At 50.8% G+C, this 20,502-nt stretch overlaps 1 long non-coding RNA gene and 1 pseudogene across 1 annotated transcript in view; one reads left to right on the top strand and one right to left on the bottom strand.

Annotated features, from left to right (window-relative positions):
• Window positions 1–571: 571 nt before the first annotated feature.
• Window positions 572–1,165, top strand: LOC139185677 (large ribosomal subunit protein uL16-like; annotated as a pseudogene).
• Window positions 1,166–7,761: 6,596 nt separating this feature from the next.
• Window positions 7,762–20,502, bottom strand: part of LOC139185675 (uncharacterized) — a 31,603-nt gene continuing 18,862 nt past the window's right edge. The window contains exon 3 of the long non-coding RNA XR_011569166.1: window positions 7,762–9,889. This is a non-coding gene — a long non-coding RNA (uncharacterized lncRNA). The remainder of the gene's footprint in view (window positions 9,890–20,502) is intronic.

Genomic DNA, 20,502 nt, shown 5'->3' with positions numbered 1-20,502 from the left:
CGCTCTCTACTCAAGCCGCCCTCCTCTCTGCAGCTGAGAGTCACTCAGGGCCCTTTTCACCCATCAGACGCCCTGCCTTGATTTCTGGCCCACATCTCTAAGTGTCCAGGTCCTACCCAGCAACCCTAATGCAGGCTCACCCAGCCCATTTCAGACTTCTTACTGTGGCTCAACCACAAATTGGTCCCTATTGTTACTGACTTTCTATGTAAATAGATCTTCCCTTCCAGCTGGGAGGCAGGGTTGCTGGCATCACACAGAACCTGGTTCTCAGGCTTTGGTCTCAGCTGTGATGGAAAGACAACCCTCTGCAGGAAACAGCCCTGCTCCAACCACTGTGCCCACAAACCCTCAGTTTAGTTTGGATGGATTTCTAGCCGAGTCCTCAACACAGTGAACACCCTTATCGGGCAGGAGGCAGACTGACGAGAGAGCTGCTTCTGCTCCATTTGGAAAGCTTCCCGCTCCCTGTGAAAGGCCTGGCCGGTCCACCAGACCCAGGCTCCATCAGATTTGGAAATCCCCCTGTCACAGTATCCTCTTTCCACTCTCCCATCAGGAGGTCATCTAACTTGTCCTTGAATTTCCTCACGGATGGAGTATTCCCACCCGTGGGGGCAGGTCCTTCCATTCTTAGACGTTTCCCATTGCTAGGAGGAATTCCTGTGTATTGAGCTCCCAATGGACACCAGCAAGTCTCAGTGCCTCCCAGCAGATTTTTGACTCATCGTTCCTGGTGTCACCATGGGCCGCCTCCCAGCCTGGCGTTACCAGTATGGGTATCATAAGAACAAGCTGTACGCAAAGTCTCACTTCTGCTGAGGTGTCCCTGATACTACGATCCACATGTTTGACCTGGGGTGGAAGGAGATGAAAGTAGGTAAGTTCCCACTGAAGCCCTGGAGGCTGCTTATATTTGTGCCGACACGTACCTGGTGAAAAGCTGTGCCAAAGATGGCTCTCGTATCTGCGTGCAGCTCCACCCCATCCACATCACCTGCATCCATAAGACACTGTCCGCACTGGAGCTGATCGGATCTGACAGGCTCCAGACAGGTGTGCGCAGTGCCTCTGGAAAGTGCCAGGGTGCGGTGGCCAGGGTCCACATGGGCCAAGTCACAATGTCCACCCGCACCAAGCTGCAGAACAAGGGGCAGGTGATTGAGACCCTCCGCGCAGCCATGTTCAAGCTCCCTGGCCACCAGAAGATTTTTGTCATGGGGATTTATGAAGTTTAATGTGGATGAATTTTAAAACATGGTGGCAGAAAAAGTGGCTCCTTTCAGATGGTTGTGGGGTTAAATGCATCCCTAATCGTGGCCCCCTGGACAGATGGCAGCTGTCCCTTCCTTACACCTGCCTGCATGCTAAGCTGCTTCAGTCGTGTCTGACTCTGTGTGACCCCATGGACTGTAGCCCGCCAGGCTCTTCTGTCCATAGGATTCTCCAGGCAAGAATACTGGAGTGGGTTGCCATGCCTTCCTTCAAGGGATCTTGCCAACCCAGGGCTCAAACCCGAAGCTCCTGCCTTGCAGGGAGTTTCTTTACCATGAGTGTCGTCTGAGAAGCCCCTCTTTACTCATGTCCACCAACAAATCCTACCTTCCTGTCAAAAAAAAAAAAATTATTGAGCACCAATTGCATGACTATGAAGGGATAAAATGGAAAATGAGAAAAACTTAGGTTCTGTCTACCTAAGCTTACCATCAAGGGATCATTACAAGGTAAGAAAATTATTGTGTAAAGAAAAAAAATAGACCAAAACAAAATACGCCAAAGACAAATAGCAATGAACTTCTGGTTGTGAAAACACAAGAAGTGCATTTTCTTCTCTTCTTTTTACTTTGTTTGTGTTTTTAAATATGGAGCGATGATTATTTCTTTTTTCAGACGTAAACTTCTGATTTAAAAGGCATGTGCCCCCCACGTCACCACCTACCCCCACCCAGGGTTTCTGGGAGAGCCTCCTGGTGCCAGGCTGTGGGCCCAGTTCAGGGATCAGCTCTGGTTCCTCTCCTAGCAGGTCACAGGCTTTCAGGAAATACCCCCATGGGGGCAAGCAGTTGAATGAAGAGGGCACACAGCCTGGCAACAGGGCAGAGCTGAGTGTGAGTCCCAGCTCAGCCTATCCCCTAGCAGGGTGACCCTGGGTGTGAGGGTCCCCCAGCTCCTCTGTCCCTCCACTTCCTCTCCCACAGGTTGAGCAGCCCTGCAAGCGGTACAGACCCACAGATGTACCACATGCCGTGGGCTCCCCACTAGCAAAGGTGACGGTTTGCGGGACTTAGTTGAACCCCAGCAACTGCCCTCATCCCATCTCTCTGTTTTTTCTTCCATCTGACAAAGGTCACTAAGCCCATTTATCAGACTACCTCTTAAGGGTAATGCCAGGGTGTTTCAGGGGTGTTTAACGTTTAACGTTGGCCCATTAGGTGGTGTAGATGTGGCCTGTGAGTGGCTGTGTTCCTCTCCAGAGCAGGACAGAGGACAGGGCTGCAGGAGCAAGACCCAGGTTGAGGCGCCCTGGTCCAGGAGGGACTCAACAAAAGCAGGCATTCCAGCATTTTCCATGGCAGGCAACAGTGCTTATCCTACCCTGCCCGCCTCCTGTGACCCTCACTCCACTTCACCAGGAGAAAGTACTGGTGTGATTGGAGCCGCAGGTCCCAGAGAACATAAACAATGCCGGCGATGAGGGTCATTCTCAGATGAGCCGAGATAAGCTCGTTGCCTGTTTTCCTGACCTTCACAGTCATTCACACACAGTGGATGGATGATAACATTTAACTGTTTCTAATCACTGCAGACAGTGACTGCAGCCACAAAATTAAAAGATGCTTGCTTCTTTGAAGAAAAGCTCTGACAAACACAGACAGCATATTAAAAAGCAGAGACATCACTTTGCTTACACAGGTCTGTATAAAGCTATGGCTTTTCCAGTAGTCATGTGTGGATTTGAGAGTTGGACCATAAAGAAGGTTGAGCACCGAGAATTGATGCTTTAAAACTGTGGTCCTGGAGAAGACTCTTGAGACCCTTGGACATTGAGGAGATCAAACCAGTCAAGCCTAAAGGAAATCAACCCTTAATATTCTTTGGAATCACTGATTTTGAAACACCAATACTTTGGCCATCTGATGTGAAGAACCAATTCACTGGAAAACACCCTGATGCTGGGAAAGACCAAGGGCAGGAGGAAAAGAGGGCGACAGAGGATGAGATGGTTGGATGATACCACTGAATCAATGGACTTGAGTTTGAGCAAACTCCAGAAGATAATGAAGGACAGGGAAGCCTGGCATGCTGCAGTCCATGGGGTTGCAAACAGTTGGACATGACTGAGCAACTGAATGACTGAACAACAACAGCAATGACTCCTCCACACAGCAAAGAGTGAACTTAAGCCATTTCATTGGGAGACTTTTAGGGTTTAAATGTGTTGTGTTCTCTGCATTAGGCATTTGTGAATACGAAATGAACCTCTTCTTTTCCTTTCCTATTCTCTGAATGAGGACAACCCCAGGAAAGCATCACCAGCGATGTTCAGATGGGTAGCCTACAGTTAGCCCTGTCTTGGATAAGTCTCCTTTCCTCTGGGGCCCCAGTTCCCAGCTGTGAGATGCATGGTCTGGACCAGCTCACGGCTCAGTGCCCTTCTAACCCCACAGCAGTAACCTCATTCCCCTCCCTTCACTGTGGTGAGTCCGTCTCCAGTTTTTCTCTTCGCTCTGTCAACGCCACTTAATAAGTCACCAGGCGCTCCTTCCCATCACATTTACCTGCTCAGTAGACAAACTCTGCTAAGAACGTACAGTGCCTGGGGCAGAGGAAGCCAGCAGCACGTACTCCTCCCCAAAGGCAGACCGGAGAACATCGAGGTTGTGAAGACAGCGAGCCAGACAAGTGCTAGGTCCCAGACCACAGGCTCCAGACCCCTCTCGAGACCCAGCTCTATCTGCCTAACTCCCAGCTGCCCCAACCCTGGGTAACCAGCAGCAAGAAGTGACGTTTCTCTACCTGGAGATTGACATCTGTATTGATGTGCCGGGGCTGCCACGACAAAGCACCACCGACCAGGTGGTTTAAGCAACAAGAATTTATTCTGAGACTGGAAGTCTGAGATCAAAGCGTCGGCAGGGTTGGTTTCCCTTGAGGCCTCTCACCTTGGCTTATAGACGCTCTGCCTCTCCCCGTGTCCTCGTGTGATCACCCTTCTGTACGTTTCTATGCCCTAATCTCCCCCCACTTATGGTGGGGTAAGCCCACCGTGTGACCTCACGTTACCTCAGTCATTTCTTTAAAAATTCTGTCTCCAAATACAGTCAGGTCTGAGGTCCTGGGAGTTAGGATTTCAGTCTGTGAATCTGGGGGAGACAACTCTGTCCATAATATCATCCACATTATTACTTTACCCATGAGGAAGCTGAGGCTTTCCCCAGATCTCAGAGCAAACTGGGAAGGAAGGGACACAGGAAGAAAGGAGGGAGGGAGGAAGCAAGAGACAGGTATTAGTATATTTTTTAAATCCTCCATTTGCACCTTGATGCTCTGTTTTCCAGGGCTTCCTGGGTGGCTCGATAGTAATGAAATCCCCCTCCAATGCAATAGCTGCAGGAGGCCCAGGTTCGAGTGCTGGGTCAGGAAAATCCCCTGGAGGAGGAAATGCCAACCCACTCCAGGAGTCTTGCCTGGAGAATCCCACGGACAAAGGAGCCTCTCGGGCTATAGTCCATGGAGTCGCAAAGAGCTGGACACAGCTGAGCACACACACATGCACGCACCCGTGCTGCTTTCCTGTGTCTTTAATGCAATGTGGAGATAAACTGAGTCGCCCCTTAAGATAGTCAAAGAAAGGCACCTGCAAGCAAAGTTCCCGGGAGGCGGTGCAGATGGCGTCTGCCGGGCAGAGAGGACCCACGAAGCTGGCTAAAGTCCTTCCCGACCCGCATTCCACTTTGTGAGTCAGACCCAGCCTTCCTGTGGCTGGAATGTGTGGGCCTGCGGTGCTTATTCCTTCTCCACTTTGTGATGAGGCTTCTGATAAGGGTGACCCTCCCTCCGACAGGTGCGATCCTACACCCTGGCTCACCCTCTCCTGTGGGTGTCGGACCCAGGACCTCGCACGTGCCAGCCGCTGCCCGCCTTTCCAGCCTCCCAGGACGACTACATCCATCTCCTCCTGGCTGGGAACTCGGCAACTGGGCACTGCTGGTGTTTGTTCGAAGGTTCGGCATCTGAGACTCATGACTAAATTCAGTAATAACACCACAATTTCACCAAAAAAGCATTATAGTGATTACTGAGTTATATTAGGAGCTTATTTAAGATAACATCTTATTTGCACAATGTAGTTCAAATAGATGGTTAGAGCAGAGAGTGCAGTTGTTAAACTCCTGTGTACATTAGCATAATCACACTGGAAGTGTGTGCCACTTTTAAACATATGAACAGCTAAAAGCGAAAGCATAAATATATGTCTTTTAAGGTGGTGGCACAGTTAGAATAAGAGGGTTTAGGTTTATATGTAAACAGGAATTTAGTTGTCTCTTTAGCACAGAACAGTAGGATGTAAAAATCTCTCCAAGACAGGTTTGTTAAAGAAGCCAAATCTCTCATCCCAAACTGCTGCATTTCATTAATAGTAGTTTCCGTTTATCAGATACTTTCTCTGTGCCAGGCACAGTGCTGGGCACCTTACATAACTCTCTCATGTCATTTATTCCTCCTTGCATGATAGCAATAAATATTATTATCCCCATTGGAAAGATGGTAAAATCGAGGCTCCAAGAGGTGAGATGACTTGTCTGAGGCCACACAGCTAGAACAAGAATTCAGACCTCACTCCCTGCACCTCTGCTGTTGCAGTTGTTCAGTCGCTAAGTTGTATCCAGCTCTTTGCGACCCCATGGATGGCAGCACGCCAGGCTTCCCTGTCCTTCACCATCTCCCAGGGCTTGCTCAAACTCTGGCCCATTAAGTCGATGATGCCGTCCAACCATCTCATCCTCTGTCACCCTCTTCTCCTCCTGCCCTCAATCTTTCCCAGCATCACGGTCTTTTCCACTGAGTCGACTCTTTGCATCAGGAGGCCCAGATATTGGTGCTTTAGCTTCTGCATCAGTCCTTCCAATGAATATTCAGGGTTGATTTCCTCCTGTGTTACCTGTCAAAAAATGGGGCATGGCCAGCCGGGTTCCAGACAAGGCTCAGGGGTCTCCATCAGCCCCCAGGGCTCTCTAAATGAGCCGGGTTGCAGAACCCTCACTCAGCTTCAGAGCATGGAAGGAAAGCAAACCCAGAGCCTAGCCAGAGAGGGCAGCCTTCTGCACCGATGCTCTGCCCCACCCTGAGACCCAGGCAGCGCTGGGGGTGCTCCATGACGGAAACCAACGGCCCTCAGGGCACGTGGGAACTTCCAGGGAAAGATTGAGGGCGGGAGGAGAAGTGGGTGACAGAGCCCCTGTCCCCTCAACTTGCTGCCGCCCACAATCATCCCACTCAGAAGCCTGCACGCTGCTCTCACCTGGTGGAGATTCATCCCTGCTCCGTGTCGCTCATCACAGCCTAGCAGACAGCTTTCTGTGCTGGACTTTGTGTTTCTTAAAAGAAAAGCATGACCTGTGACCCCTGAGCGGCTCAGGTTAGCTCCAGGCCACGCACACCAGCCCACCGGCCTCCCAGCTCCAATGCTGTGCTTGAGCTGCCTTCAGACCAGCACATCTAGGACTTCTTCCCCAGTCATTCAAAAACACAGTCATTCTCTCGGTATCTCCAGGGGATTGGTCCGAAATTCTTGGGTGCTCAAGTCCCTATACAAAATAGTGTAATACTCACATATAACCTATGACTCCTCTCTTAGATGTGAGGTCACCTCTAGATGACCTGTTGTCCGCATACAATGCAAATACTGTGTCAACAGTTGCCCTCATGGCAAATTCAGGTTATGCTTGTTTGAAACTTTCTAGAATTTATTTTTTCAAATATTTTTGATCCAAGATTGGTTGAAAACACAGATACAGAATGAAGAAAATGGAGGCTGACTGTAGTCCAAACTAGTGTAGTCTAAACACTAGGCTCACCTAGGATTCCTTCCAACAATAGCTTCCACGTGGCTCCTCCCTGAACTTATGAGGAATGGTAATTAGTCAGCTCCATGGCGGAGCCTGGTGGGCTGCCATCTATGGGGTCGCACAGAGTCGGACACGACTAAAGTGACTTAGCAGCAGTTGCAGCTCCACTGACTAATTTGAGTTCAGCTCTGACCCTCTGGTTAAGAAAGCTGTATGACTGGAAACTTACCAATATACGAATTATACAGTATATACTTAAGCATGTACTATATGACACATATAGGGCTTCTCTAGTGGCTCAGACAGTAAAGAATTTTCCTGCAATGCAGGAGACCCAGCTTCAGTCCTTGAGTTGGGAAGATCCCCTGTAGAATGGATTGGCTACCCACTCCAGTATTAATAAGCATGCATGAGTGCTAAGTTGCTTCAGTAGTGTCTGACTCTGTGCAACACCAAGGACTGTAGCCCACCAGGCTCTTCTGTCCATGGGATTCTCCAGGCAAGAATACTGCAGTGGGTTGCTGTGCCCTCCTGCAAGGGATCTTCCTGATCCAGGGATTGAACCCCACTACATCTACCTGCATTGGCAGGCAGGTTCTTTACCACTAGAGCCACCGGGGAAGCCCCAGTATTTTTATATATATAAAAAGTATACATATAAAAGTATATAATACATATACTTACTTGTGTTCTGTGCTTAGTCATTCAGTCGTGTCTGACTCTGCAATTCTGTGGACTGTAGCCCACCAGGCTCCTCTCTCCATGGGATTTCCCAAGCAAGAACACTGTAGAGGGTTGCTATTTCCTTCTCCAAGGGATCTTCCCTACCCAGGGATCAAACCTGCATTGCAGGCAGCTTCTTTACCCATGGAGCCATTGGGTAAGCCCATATACTTACTTAATCATGTGTTGTACATAACATAAATTCATGTCATGTCACACATTGATTTATACTGCAGAGAAGGAATAAATCTGCTAAAGTTTCTTTCAAGTGTTTTCTTTGAGCATACAGAACATGCCACAGTAATGTTAATCCTGCTCTAGAAATAGAACTGCCATACGACCCAGCAATCCCACTGCTGGGCATACACACCAAGGAAACCAGAATTGAAAGAGACACATGTACCCCAATGTTCATCACAGCCCTGTTTATAATAGCCAGGACATGGAAGCAACCTAGATGTCCATCAGCAGACAAATGGATAAGAAAGCTGTGGTACATATGCACAATGGAGTATTACTCAGCCATTAAAAAGAATACATTTGAATCAGTTCTAATCAGGTGGATGAAACTGGAGCCCATTATACAGAGTGAAGTAAGCCAGAAAGAAAAACACCAATACAGTATAATAATGCATATATATGGAATTTAGAAAGATGGTAACGATAACCCTGTATGCTGCTGCTGCTGCTAAGGCGCTTCAGTCGTGTCCAACTCTGTGCGACCCCATAGACAGCGGCCCACCAGGCTCCCCTGTCCGTGGGATTCGCCAGGCAAGAACACTGGAGTGGGTTGCCATTTCCTTCTCCAATGCATGAAAGTGAAAAGTGAAAGTGAAGTCGCTCAGTCGTGTCCGACTCTATGCGACCCTGTATGCGAGACAGCAAAAGAGATACAGATATATAGAACAGACTCTTGGACTCTGTGGGAGAGGGCAAGGGCAGGATGATTTGGGAGAATGGCATTGAAACATGTATATTATCATATGTGAAATGAATCGCCAGTCCAGGTTTGATGCATGAGACAGGGTGCTCGGGGCTGGTGCACTGGGATGACTCAGAGGGATGGGATGGGGAGGGAGGAGGGAGGGGGGTTCAGGATGGGGAACACATGTACCCCCGTGGCGGATTCATGTCAATGTATGGCAAAACCAATACAACATTGTAAAATAAAATAAATAAATAAAATGAACTGGGAAAAAAAAAATCCTGTTCTGTCTCTGCACACACTGCCCCAGTGGATCTTGGTAAACTGAAGGAACACCAAGATCTCTCTTCAGGTCCCAGCTCCACCCTCTCTCAGCTGTAGGACCTGGGCTGAGGGGCTGGCCCCAGGTGTAAACTGAGACGAACAGAGTGGGGACCCCACAAAGTGAGTGTGAGGATGAAAGCCCCGAGCAACGTGCCCAGCACACACAGGACACCAAGCTGAGAGGAGCTGGAGTTCATATTAGACACACTGGAGTATTTCTCTTGGAATGTAACCTACTGTGCACAGCTTACTCTAAGGGGCCGTGTCTACACAGAGCATACCTGTAAAAACTCCCTCATCAGCTGTCCCAGGCTTTCTAATATCACTGCATCCCAGGTGTCCTGGGACAGTGACGGACAAAAGCCGTCCTCACAGTCCCCGAGCTGATCGAGGTGAGCCATGGCAATCATCTGTGTCTGTCTGCAGTCATTGGTGTCGGCCCTGGACAGAGTGCCCTACCACAGCAGTGTCACACTCCTTCCTTTGTCTCTGGATGCTCTCGCGGGGTAGCACAGAGGACCCTGGCAAACACTTATTACTGGATAGACGTTGCCAAGTTTGCTGATGGCTGATGACTTTTTTATTTTCCTTATTTATTGTTGTTTGTTTATTTATTGGCTGTGCTGGGTCTTCTTGCCATGCAGGCTTGTCTCTCTTTGCAGAGAGCCACTTTCCCATTGCCCTGGCTTCTTTTGTGGAATATAGGCTCCAGGACACGTGGGCTCAGAAGTTGCAGGGCACAGGCTTTAGCTCCGAGGCCTATGGGATCCTTCCAGACCAGGGATCGAACCCATGTCTCCTGCATTGGCAGGCGATTCTTCACCACTGAGCCACCAGGGAAGTCCAGCTAATTTAAGAAGACAGACAGATTTAAATACAGGTTTCGCTTTGTTTCCCCCAGTAGCCAACCAAAGGTAGATTCTAACCTGGTAGACACACCTGTGTGTAGCAAACGGGCTAGTGCACCCAGTCCCCATGCTGGCCTTGGACCTGTCAGCCTCATAAAAATAATAAGAGGAACTGTGAGTGTGTTGAATGCCCACAGGCACTGCACACTGCAGTGAGGAGGAGGGGAGAAAGTACACATGGTCTGCGGGCCCATCCTTCCCCCATGAGATAGGCAGTGTTAGCCCCATTTCACAGATGAGCAAACTGACACCCAGCAAGTCTCATTTGCCAAAGGTCACACAGCTGCTCAGTGTTTATCTACACTTGAAAAGAGAAAGATACTGATGTCTGTTCTAGGAATTAGGAACATCGATGCTGAGAACACTTAAAAATAGCCCTGTGCATGTTCCCATTTTTGAGACAGGTTTACTAATCAGGGACACGGCTCAAAAAATCCAGCAAAATGACTCAGTTCCTAGCAAAATGTCACGGCTCCCCATCGCTCTGGGACAACCCCAGCAAAGCCTGCGAGGAGAGACAGAGAGAGAAGAAAAGAACGCATCGGCGCGACGGCCAGAGCCATTTCCTCACCCTGCAGCAGCCTGTCCATCAGCTGAGTGGGAGGGGCTCACAAGGTGAGAACGCCCGCAACGTAAAGGCAAGGGCAGGCTGGAGGGCTCACTTCCTGTCTTCTAAATATATTCTCGTTCTGATGGTATCTCGCCCCCTGCGTCATGGAGCATGATCGCCCTTTATGGTGCAGATAGCTCAGGGACTCCTCAGCCAGGAGGAAGCCAGACTTTCTAAAGGCCTTCAGGAACAGTATGCTCAGGCCCACTCAAGCACTGGGCAGTCTCTTCCCCTGCTCCTCTCTAGCTCTTTTTCTCCCTCCTGCTCCTCCCCCCTCCTCCCCCCATCTTCCCCCTCTTCCCCCCCATCTTCCCCCTCTTCCCCCATCCCTCCTCCTTCTCTCCACCCTCCTCCTCCTCTCCACCCTCCTCCTCCTCTCCACCCTCCTCCTTCTTCTGTCCTCCCCTCTCCCCTCCCCCCTCCTCCCCAGCCAGGCACTTCCAGCCTCAGGGTGGGCAGCCACATCCAGCAGCGGTGCGCTCCGTGAATGTTATCAGAGGAAACACTTGAGACCCAAGAAGCAAACAGAAACCATCCACACCTGGGGCTCTCCGCCTCCGGACGCCCCAGCCTCCACCCAGGTGTCCTCATGGGAGAAAGGGCCCATTCAGGTCTGCGGCTGGCCGTTCGTGCGCCGCAATCCTCAAACGCGGCAGAAAGAAAGGGAACACGCAAAACAGGAGGTGGCAGAGCTTCCCAGCAGACCAGGAGCGAAGACCGGCCAAGCCGCGCGGCTGACGCCCGGCCCTCGGCCTCGAATCATCGGTCCACTGGGACCTGCGGCTCCTAAGTGACGTGAAGTCCTGAACCAAGTAACACGTGCTCGGCACTGGGCTGGGAGAGGCTGGGTCCCCACTCTGAACCTGGTAAGTTTCCACGATCTCCTTCAACACTGACAACTGGGCTCCTTCCTTCTCACGGTCACTATCAGTAACTGCGTCCATTTCATTGTTCCAGATGGGAAATCAAGGCTCATGCAGGTGAAGGAACCTGGCCAGTATCACAGAGCTTGGAAGCGGTGGGTCTGGAATTCTAATCCCGTGAACAGAGGCCCATCTGCGTCCTTCTGCTGCTCAGCATCTGCCCCCAGGCAGTCCATGCCCCTGGCTAGTCACAGAGGCAATATTCTCAAGGGTGCGATGGGGAAAGAGGCTTAGAAATGGAGGTCGGGCGCCTGAGTGTAGAAGGACACACGTGACTGCCTCGAAGCCTGCACAGTGCCAACACCGAAGAGACGGGCCAGGAGCAGGGTGACCAGCATGGATGTTCCCTTCCCGACAAGCCAAACTCCCCAAATACTTAAAGACACCTCAATATTCAGAGACCACCAACTTTAATATAAATAATACTGCTACTACTAAGTCGCTTCAGTCGTGTCCGACTCTGTGAGACCCCATAGATGGCAGCCTACCTGGCCCCACCGTCCCTGGGATTCTCCAGGCAAGAACACTGGAGTGAGTTGCCATTTCCTTCTCCAATGCATGAAAGTGAAAAGTGAAAGTGAAGTCGCTCAGTCGTGTCCGACCCTCAGTGACCCCATGGACTGCAGCCTTCCAGGCTCCTCCATCCATGGGATTTTCCAGGCAAGAGTACTGGAGTGGGGTGCCACTAGGTAGCTTATATTTACTGATTTCCTGTTACATGCCAGGGGCTGTACACATGTCAATAATATATTCAAGTATCCACAATCACTTAATCCTCACCACAGCCTTCCAAGGTAGGTTCTAGTGACCATCATCATTTGTATTTTGTAGGTGCTGGAGAAGACTCTTGAGAGTCCCTTGGACTACAAGATCAAGCCAGTCAATCCTAAAGGAAATCAACCCTGAATACTCACTGGAAGGACTGATGCTAAAGCTCCAATACTTTGGCCACCAGATGCAAAGAGCTGACTCATTGGGAAAGACCCTGACGTTGGGAAAGATTGAAGGCAGGCGGAGAAGGGGGCGACAGAGGATGAGATGGTTGGATAGCATCATCTATTCAATAGGCATGCATTTGAGCACACTCCAGGAAGTCGTGCGGGACAGGGTAGTGTATCGTGCTGCAGCCCATGGGGTCACAAAGGGTCGGACATGACTTAGGGACTGAACGAACAGCAAGTGAAGAAACCGAGCTAGAGAACAGAGAAGAGACGTGGTTAATACCACCCGGCTGGGAACTGGTTCGGCCTGGGGTAAAGTCCAGCCAGCTGGGCTCTGGCATCTGTACTTTAATCCATGTGCTATTTTTCTTTGTAGGATTGTGTTTTAATTTTTCAAAGGATGACGTGGGGATGGGCTCCCAAGGGCATCCATCCCACTCTGGTGGAGAGTCATTTCCTGTAGGAGTCCTTCATGACAGGTCACCGAGGTCAGAGGCCAGGGGTCACCCTGCTTCCTCCTCAGGCTCACCCCGGTCCCTAGGGCCGGTGCAGCTCAGCCGCACTGATAAGAGAGGTTTCTGTGGTACTTCTCCAGTACTCCAGGGACCACCCTGAATGCCCCCTGCACGCCCTGGACAGCAGCTCCTTCCTGGGTCGGGGAGAAGGGAAGGGGGCAGGCTGTCCCTGAGGGAGAGTGGGGGGCAGGGGGATTTCTCCATGAAGGCTGGGGGTTTGGGGTCCTCTCCACGTCTGAGGCCAGCACCCCTTCTTGTCCCTCTGGCCCATGCGGGGAGGAGAGCGGCTGAACGCCATGCTCTCTGAGGTTCTGAGAAGTGAGAGCTTGTTCTCAGAGCTGAGGCAAGAGCCTCGGGTGGGCAGTCACTTGCTGTGTGACCTTGGATGAGTCCCCGAGATCGCTGGTACTGATAGGAAGTGGTTAGGGTGACACCCTAAAACCATGCCTTCTGGAAAACAGTCAACTCAGAGCACCCACCTCAGGGTGACTTGACTGGGCCTCCTCGGGGCAGGACCACTGAGTCACGAAGCCCATGTTTCCCTGGTCCCAGTGATCCTCAGGCTGCTCCATCACCTCTCCCCTCCTCTCTCATGAATGATGGGGGACTGTCACAGATCGGTACGGCCGTGGACCACCCCAGTCAGTGTGTATGGAGCCAGGCCTCACCCCATCGCTGTGGCCATAAGTGAGCATCTCTTCCCAAATGGGCACTCAGAGATGTCTCGTTAGTACCTTGGAAGCAGCTTGGTGAGAGTATTTACACCACAGAAACGGGCAGACGAGGACTTTGTTTTTGTCTTTCCTTCGGTCAATTGTTAAACATTTGCCAGCATGTGGTTGCCACTCACTAGAGCCCATGAGTGGACAGGCAGAGGGGACCCTGCACTAAAGGCTCCATTCCCCTCTCTATGACTCCCAAGGGGACAAGACCCTTTGCTACTGCTGGTCGAGGGCACAGGACCTGCACAGCGGCACACAGGTTCCCCTCCCAGCCCCACCGTGCCCTGCAGTCCTTAAAGTATCATCCTGAATGTCTCAGAGCTGACCGAGCAGTCAACTGCCATCTGCAGAAGGAGGTCACCACTAGAAACGGCAAACGAGACAGGGCCTTCCTAGACACCGTTGCTCCAGCAACAATCCACTGTTGCTTGGGTTTTACCAAGCGTTCTGCAAGTTTTCTTTCTCCTAACTTGCTTTGATCTTCATGAGCTCTTAGAAACCTCCTCCAGAGAAGGGCACTCAAAGTCTGGAAAACCCAGAAACAATGGGTTGCTGTTCACAGAAGGGCTCGTTAGACTTGCCCGACTCAAGACCCAAAGCCTGAGCTGAATACTCTGAGCGAGTGTGCTCAGTGACTCAGTCGTGTCTGATTCTTTGCAACCCCGTTGACTGTAGCCCGTGAGTCCTCTCCCCATGGGATTCTCCGGGTAGGATTACTGGAGCGGGTCGCCACTTCCTCCTTCAGGGGATCTTCCCAACACAGGGATCAAACCCACGTCTCCTGGGTCTCCTGAATTGACAGGCAGATTCTTCACCATCAGCACCACCCGGGCAGCCCCTAAGTGGAGTTACCCTCAGGAAAAGCAAAACCACATGTTCCTTCACACTCTTCCAATCTCATCCGAGTCATCTGATTCAAGGACTGATTCAGATCCTCTTCCCATTTCTGCTTCACGTCACGTCGTCAATGACCACCTCCAGTTTGTGAACGTTATTAGAAACATACGTCAGTTTCTATAGCAAGACAGGGAATGATTTTCCTGAGAAGTCAGTTTCAACACTGCCCTCTGGAAGAAGAGTCAGCAAGAGAATCATGAATATTCACCAAATAAATGTTCTGAGGATGGGATCTGGCCCTCCCAGCTCCTGCCCCTGCCCACACTGGCACTTCCCTGGGTGAGCCCTGCCTCCACCCTCCATGCCCAGAGTCCAGGCACTAGGGTCTTCCCACACACTCAACCTTCGACTCGGCTACAGGTACCCTGTAAATGGCCAGGCCCCCCACAAACAGAAGCCCCAGGGCTCTCCCCAGACTATCTCCTGAATCAATTCTCTCATCTACTAATAGCAAATTGCATCCCCTGCTTTATTTGATTTTAATTAAGTTTTTTAATGGAAAAAGTCACATACACATGTGGTAACAAAAAAAAAAAAGAGTAGGAAAGGATATACAATAAAAAACGGAGCTACTCTCCTCTCTAAGATCCCACATCTTATTCCCCAGAGGCAATTACTATCACAAGTCCCCTGGAAACTCTGCCTATGGAGTTCTTTACATGCAAGGGGCAAACGCTATTTGCTAGCTGACTTGACAGCATTGTTAGACTCTTTCCTTGCTCTCATGCTGCAAAGCCAGATACTCACTTTCCCAGCCTTCCCTGCAGCTGGGGATAAGCAGGTGAGACCCTGTCCTGGACAATGAGATATGGGGGTGAGATGGCCCACGGAGGGGGAGGAGGAGCCAGGGGGCAACTTGGAGTCTCTCAATTCCCAGATTTAAAAAAAAAAAAAAATACAATTGTATCTGGCACTGACCAGCACTCCCTTCTCATTCTTTATACTTAGACGTGATCTTCAGAGCCACAGCAGCCATTCGGGGCCGTGAGGAAACTAGTGTAAGGCTCTAAAAGCCAACACCTTTCATGAAGGTGACATGGGAAAGAAGGAAACTGGGTCCCTGACAACCCTGGTAAGCAGCAACTGCTCTCCTTCAGACGCGGGATTATATAAAAGAAACAAACATGCAATTTGTTCCCACTAGTGTTAGTCCATTGGATCCTACAGGCCTGTCTTCTTTTCAGTATCGCCAGAGTACCCCATGGTATAGTATGTATTTCAGATAAACCCTGATCCCCTTCTAATAATGGACATTTTTGTTGTTCCGATTTTATCCCATTACCCACAATGCCTCTGCAAGCATCTTGGTAGGTGGATCTCCATATGCATGTGAACACCCATCTGTGGTCATTTGTGCAATGGATCCTGTTCTTGCTGCCACTGCCTCCCTTGACTGGACATTCCGAGCCCCTCTTCCTCTCCCAGCCCATCACCAAGGGTTCACACTCAGGGTCCCCTTTTCCTTCATTCACCCCCCTGCCCAGCCCTTAATCCTGGGACACCCACGGCCTTGGCCAGCGTTCTGAGTTCCCACAACCCAGTGACCCAGTTGGGTAAATACCTTTAGCTTTCCTCCTCTGGGATGAAGACCCAGGCTTGCTCTAAGCTGGCCCTCCTTCCAGCCAAACCCCCATCCACCCCCCTCCCTGTTCTAGACCAGAAGAGCTGCAGACGCCCAGGTCGGCTCCTCTAGCCCTACCCCGGAGCCCTTTCTGGAGTCCATCTTCCCCATCGGACCCTCTCCTGCTCTGGAGAAATGGTCCACCTCCAAGTCTGAGACCCGGCTCCCACAGGAAGCACCATGAGCAGCCACACCCCACCCCCAGCCAGGCCCTGGCCCCAGTTTCAGCACCTGTACCCAACCTCAGAAATTCACACCAGAAACCCAACCTCACACCCCAACCCAAATCCCACTCATCAATAGAAGCTGACAAATATCACTGTGGGTGGAAATGGACGCACAGAGATGGGAGACCAGATAACTAAGAACACTCAAAACGCCCATGCGCCTTTGGTACCAGTGACTGCAGACACACTTCACATTCTATGAGATCAGACTGGCTTGGGATCTCCAGCCTGTGTCCAGCCAGCCAAGGCACACTAAGAGCTGAAACATATCTGAGGGTGGCAGGGGCCAGTTGGGGCTTAACTCAGACATGCTGATAACATGTTTCAGTATAATGTTTTGTGTTCTAGGGCAAAAAGCCATCTTCTTTGATGGGCAGATTTGCAAAGCTGATTCCAATATGAGGCTAGGGTTGGCCACAGGCCAGGGTGCTGGGCTCCTAGGGCCATACCTGCTGACCCCTCCCCCATCACCCATCCCCACCCATCTGGGACCACAAGGAACATCAGGAAGGGGGGGTGGTCTTCCAAGATCAGCAAGTCCAGTGCCCTGATGTTGTAGTTAGGGAAGCAGGGATCAAAAGGTGACAATCACATAGCAACAGCGCGAGGGGCAGAAGGGACAAGATGCTTGTCTGAGCATGGCTATGCTGTCTCTACGGCTACACGGGTCTAGAAGGCTTCTGCGAGATACTCAGGGCTGTCTCCCTCCCACAGCTAGAGACTGGAGGCTGGCAGAGGTGAAAGTACTCATTCTAGCTCACACATCTGGTGAGGAGCAGGGCTTGGACATGAACTCAGCCGCCCAGCTCTCCATCCAGGCGCCTTCTGCCATGGATGGCCCCCTGATGCCACTCCTGGCACCCGAGTGAAAACTGGGGGTCGGAGAGCAAGAGAGTGTGTGTTAAGGAGAGAAATGAGTGGTTATGATTAAACAACGAAAATGCAAATAAAACACCTAAAACCATCCAGCAGGTGTTCGTAAAGCCCTGCCTTTCTTCTTAAGTAAGCAAGCACCTGAAAACCAAAACGACGGGGCATTTCAGAGAAAGAGAGAGAAGATACCCTGAAAGAGCTCCCACTGCCCAAAGCTGGATCGTTTGTGAGCAGCAGTGTAAGGAGCACGGTACTGGATCATAATCCGAAGCTTAAATATCTCAGAGTCTACACCAACATAAAACATACTAAGTGAAGTCAGACAGAGAAATAGCCTTGTACGTGGAATCTAAAAAGAAATGATACAAAAAAATGTATTTAGGAAACAGACTCACAGAATTAGAGGACAAAATTATGGTTGCCGGGGTGGGGAAGGATGGGAGGAAGAGATGGGTAGGGAGTTTGGGATAAACAGGTACACACTGCTATATAAAAAATGGATCACCAACAAGGAACAACTGAACAGCACAGGGAACTCTGCTCAAAGTCATGCAGCAGCCTGGATAGGTGGAGAGTTTGGGGGAGAACAGCAACATGTGTATGTATGGCTGAGTCGACTTGCTTTCTAACTATCACAACCTTGTTAATCTGCTATGTGTGCCTGAGTGCTAAGTCGCTTCAGTCGTGCCCAACTCTTCGCAACCGCATGGACTGTGGCCCACCAGGCTCCTCTGTCCATGGGATTCTCCACGTAAGAAAACTGAAGTGGGTTGCCATGCCCTCCTCCAGGGATCTTTCTGACCCAGGGGTCAAACCTGTGTCTCTCATGTCTCCTGCATTGGCAGACAGGTTCTTTACCACTACCACAACACCCAGGAACCTGCCATATACCAATATAAAACAGTAAAACTTTTTTTAAAAAAAAGATCCATGGCGAATAAATAAATAACTGAAAAAATAATCAATGGGGAGAAACTATTTACCCTGACAGGAGAATTCCACAGACTTCATGTAGATACGCCCCCTGCAAGAGGAGGAGGGGGACCACCTGCCGTATGTGGGTTCTGCTCTGCGACGTGCCTCTGAAGAACACAGTATGACCAGAGGGGTGACATGACCGTGGAGGAGCCTGGCGGACTCTGCCTCCGTCAGCCAGGTGATCAAGGCCAGTGTGGCCGTGATGAGTCATAGGACAGGAATGAATACAGACTTCACCTTTGTGGTCTTCCTTCCAAAACGCATACCCTAGTCTAAGCATGAGAAAAATATCAGCCAAGACCAGAGCACGGGGCTGTACAAAATAACCTGCCCTCAAAACCATCAAGGTCACACACAACAAGGAGAGTCTGAAGAAGCAGCAGAGATCAGAAGAGGCCAAGGAGGTGTGACCGTTAAATGTAAGGAGGTTTCCTGGAGGGGACCCTGGGACAGAAAAAGAACTTGGGGGGGGGGAAACCCCAATAACCCATAGAATCTCACTGATAGTGGTGGACGGATGCCGCTGACTTCATTGAGACAAATGACTACAGCTTTGTCAGCTGCCAACAAGAAGGGGACAGGTGTGGGGGGTGGATGCTCTCTGCACCCTTACGATTGCTCTGCAAATGCACAGCTCTTCTGAGCAAAAAGCTTATATTCACAGTAAATAAAGACGCAGAGATGCCTGGCAATCCTAACAGAAGCTGGGCTTCGCTCACCACCCATTCGATGGATTTGGGGATTTGGCTGGACCACTCCAGCTCAAGTAAACCAGGGTCTCCGAGCCTGGGGCCTGAAACTTGGACGTCCACAAGGTCCCGATGAGTGTCCCGTGCCGTTTGGGGGTAAAACCACTCGCCAGGGTGAGACAGGAATCAAGTCCGAAGGGCTGCCGTGGAGGCACATGGAATTCTAAACAAATACTGGCATCCTCGACGAACGAGAAAGGACCGCACTGAATGCGTTTCCTCCCCGGCCCGCCAGACCTCTAAAGGTCTCATTGTTGCATCTCCTCCGGCAGCTACACCCCCAGCCCAGGGAGTGCTGTACGGCTGTGGAAATCAGGTGGTGGAGGGGTTCAAATTTCTGCTCAGTGTGAAAATGCAAAGTGACCTGGGCTAGCGAGGAAAAGAGCAGGTGTCCTCTTTCGTCCAGCTGGGGTCACTGTCCCCTAAGGGGCCCCCTGGCCGGCCCTTCCTGCCACACCGAGGTCTCGGACTTGACTGGCTTGAGCTCCCAGAGGGGGACCTCAGGAGCACTAACACTGCAGCAGGCCCCGGGAAGACCTGAGCTCCGAGCCCCGAGTTTCTCGGCGAAGAGGGGAGCCATTTCCGACTGGGGAGGGCTGGCCCCAAGCCAGCAAGTCCCCAGATGCCTTGCAATGCACACCTGAGCGGGGTAAGAGAATAGGTGTGTGTAAACAGTATTTGAAAGAGAAAATAGCTGTACAAATACAGCACTTGTTAACACAGGTGTTTATAGGTGGAATTATTTTTCCAGGGCTGCTGTCTCCCAACCTTCTTTGTAAGTCACAGATCACACCTGCAGGGACTTTCCTATGAAATGAAGCCACAAAGGGGAAATGGATAGTCCATATCGACTTTACGAAGCAGGAGTCCAGTGATCGGCAGCAGGCCTGGCTTGTTTTCAACCAGTTTCTCCCTTGCTGGAGTTACTTTCTTTTTTTTTTTTTTTTTTTTTACCTGCTCTAACAGGATCCGGCCTGTTCAGGGCTTCCTGCTCAGCTCTGAAGCTGCCCATGACCACCCGAGGGCAGTCTCAGCGAGATGGAGGCTTCCCCAGGGCCAGCGGGCACTGGTCGCTTCCTCGGCAGTATTATCTTATTCTACTCTCTCTCTCTCTCTCCCCCGGGGAGAGCCTCATGGTTCCTATTCTGTGGACAATGAAACCAAAGACACTTGTCCGAAGTCACTGAGTTGATAAGTGGAGGACTCCAGGGCAGACATCACCTCCAATGCGAGCTGAGTCCTTAGTTGCCAGGACGGGATGCCCCTGGGGACAGGGCTCTCTGGAGAGGCAGACTCATTCAGCTCAAAAAGTAGAGTTTATTGGTTTGTTCCTCCTCTTAGAAGGAGGGCTTCCTTGGTGGCTCAGACAGTAAAGAATCTGCCTGCAATGCAGGAGTCCTAGGTTCGATGCCTGTGTAGGGAAGATCCCCCTGGAGAAGGGAATGGCAACCCACCCCAGTATTCTTGCCTGGAGAAATTCCATGGACAGACGAGCC

This window comes from Bos indicus, chromosome 11 (assembly GCF_029378745.1).
Source record: "Bos indicus isolate NIAB-ARS_2022 breed Sahiwal x Tharparkar chromosome 11, NIAB-ARS_B.indTharparkar_mat_pri_1.0, whole genome shotgun sequence".
In the NCBI taxonomy this organism is placed as follows: domain Eukaryota; kingdom Metazoa; phylum Chordata; class Mammalia; order Artiodactyla; family Bovidae; genus Bos; species Bos indicus.
This window is presented reverse-complemented; position numbering and strand designations above follow the sequence as displayed.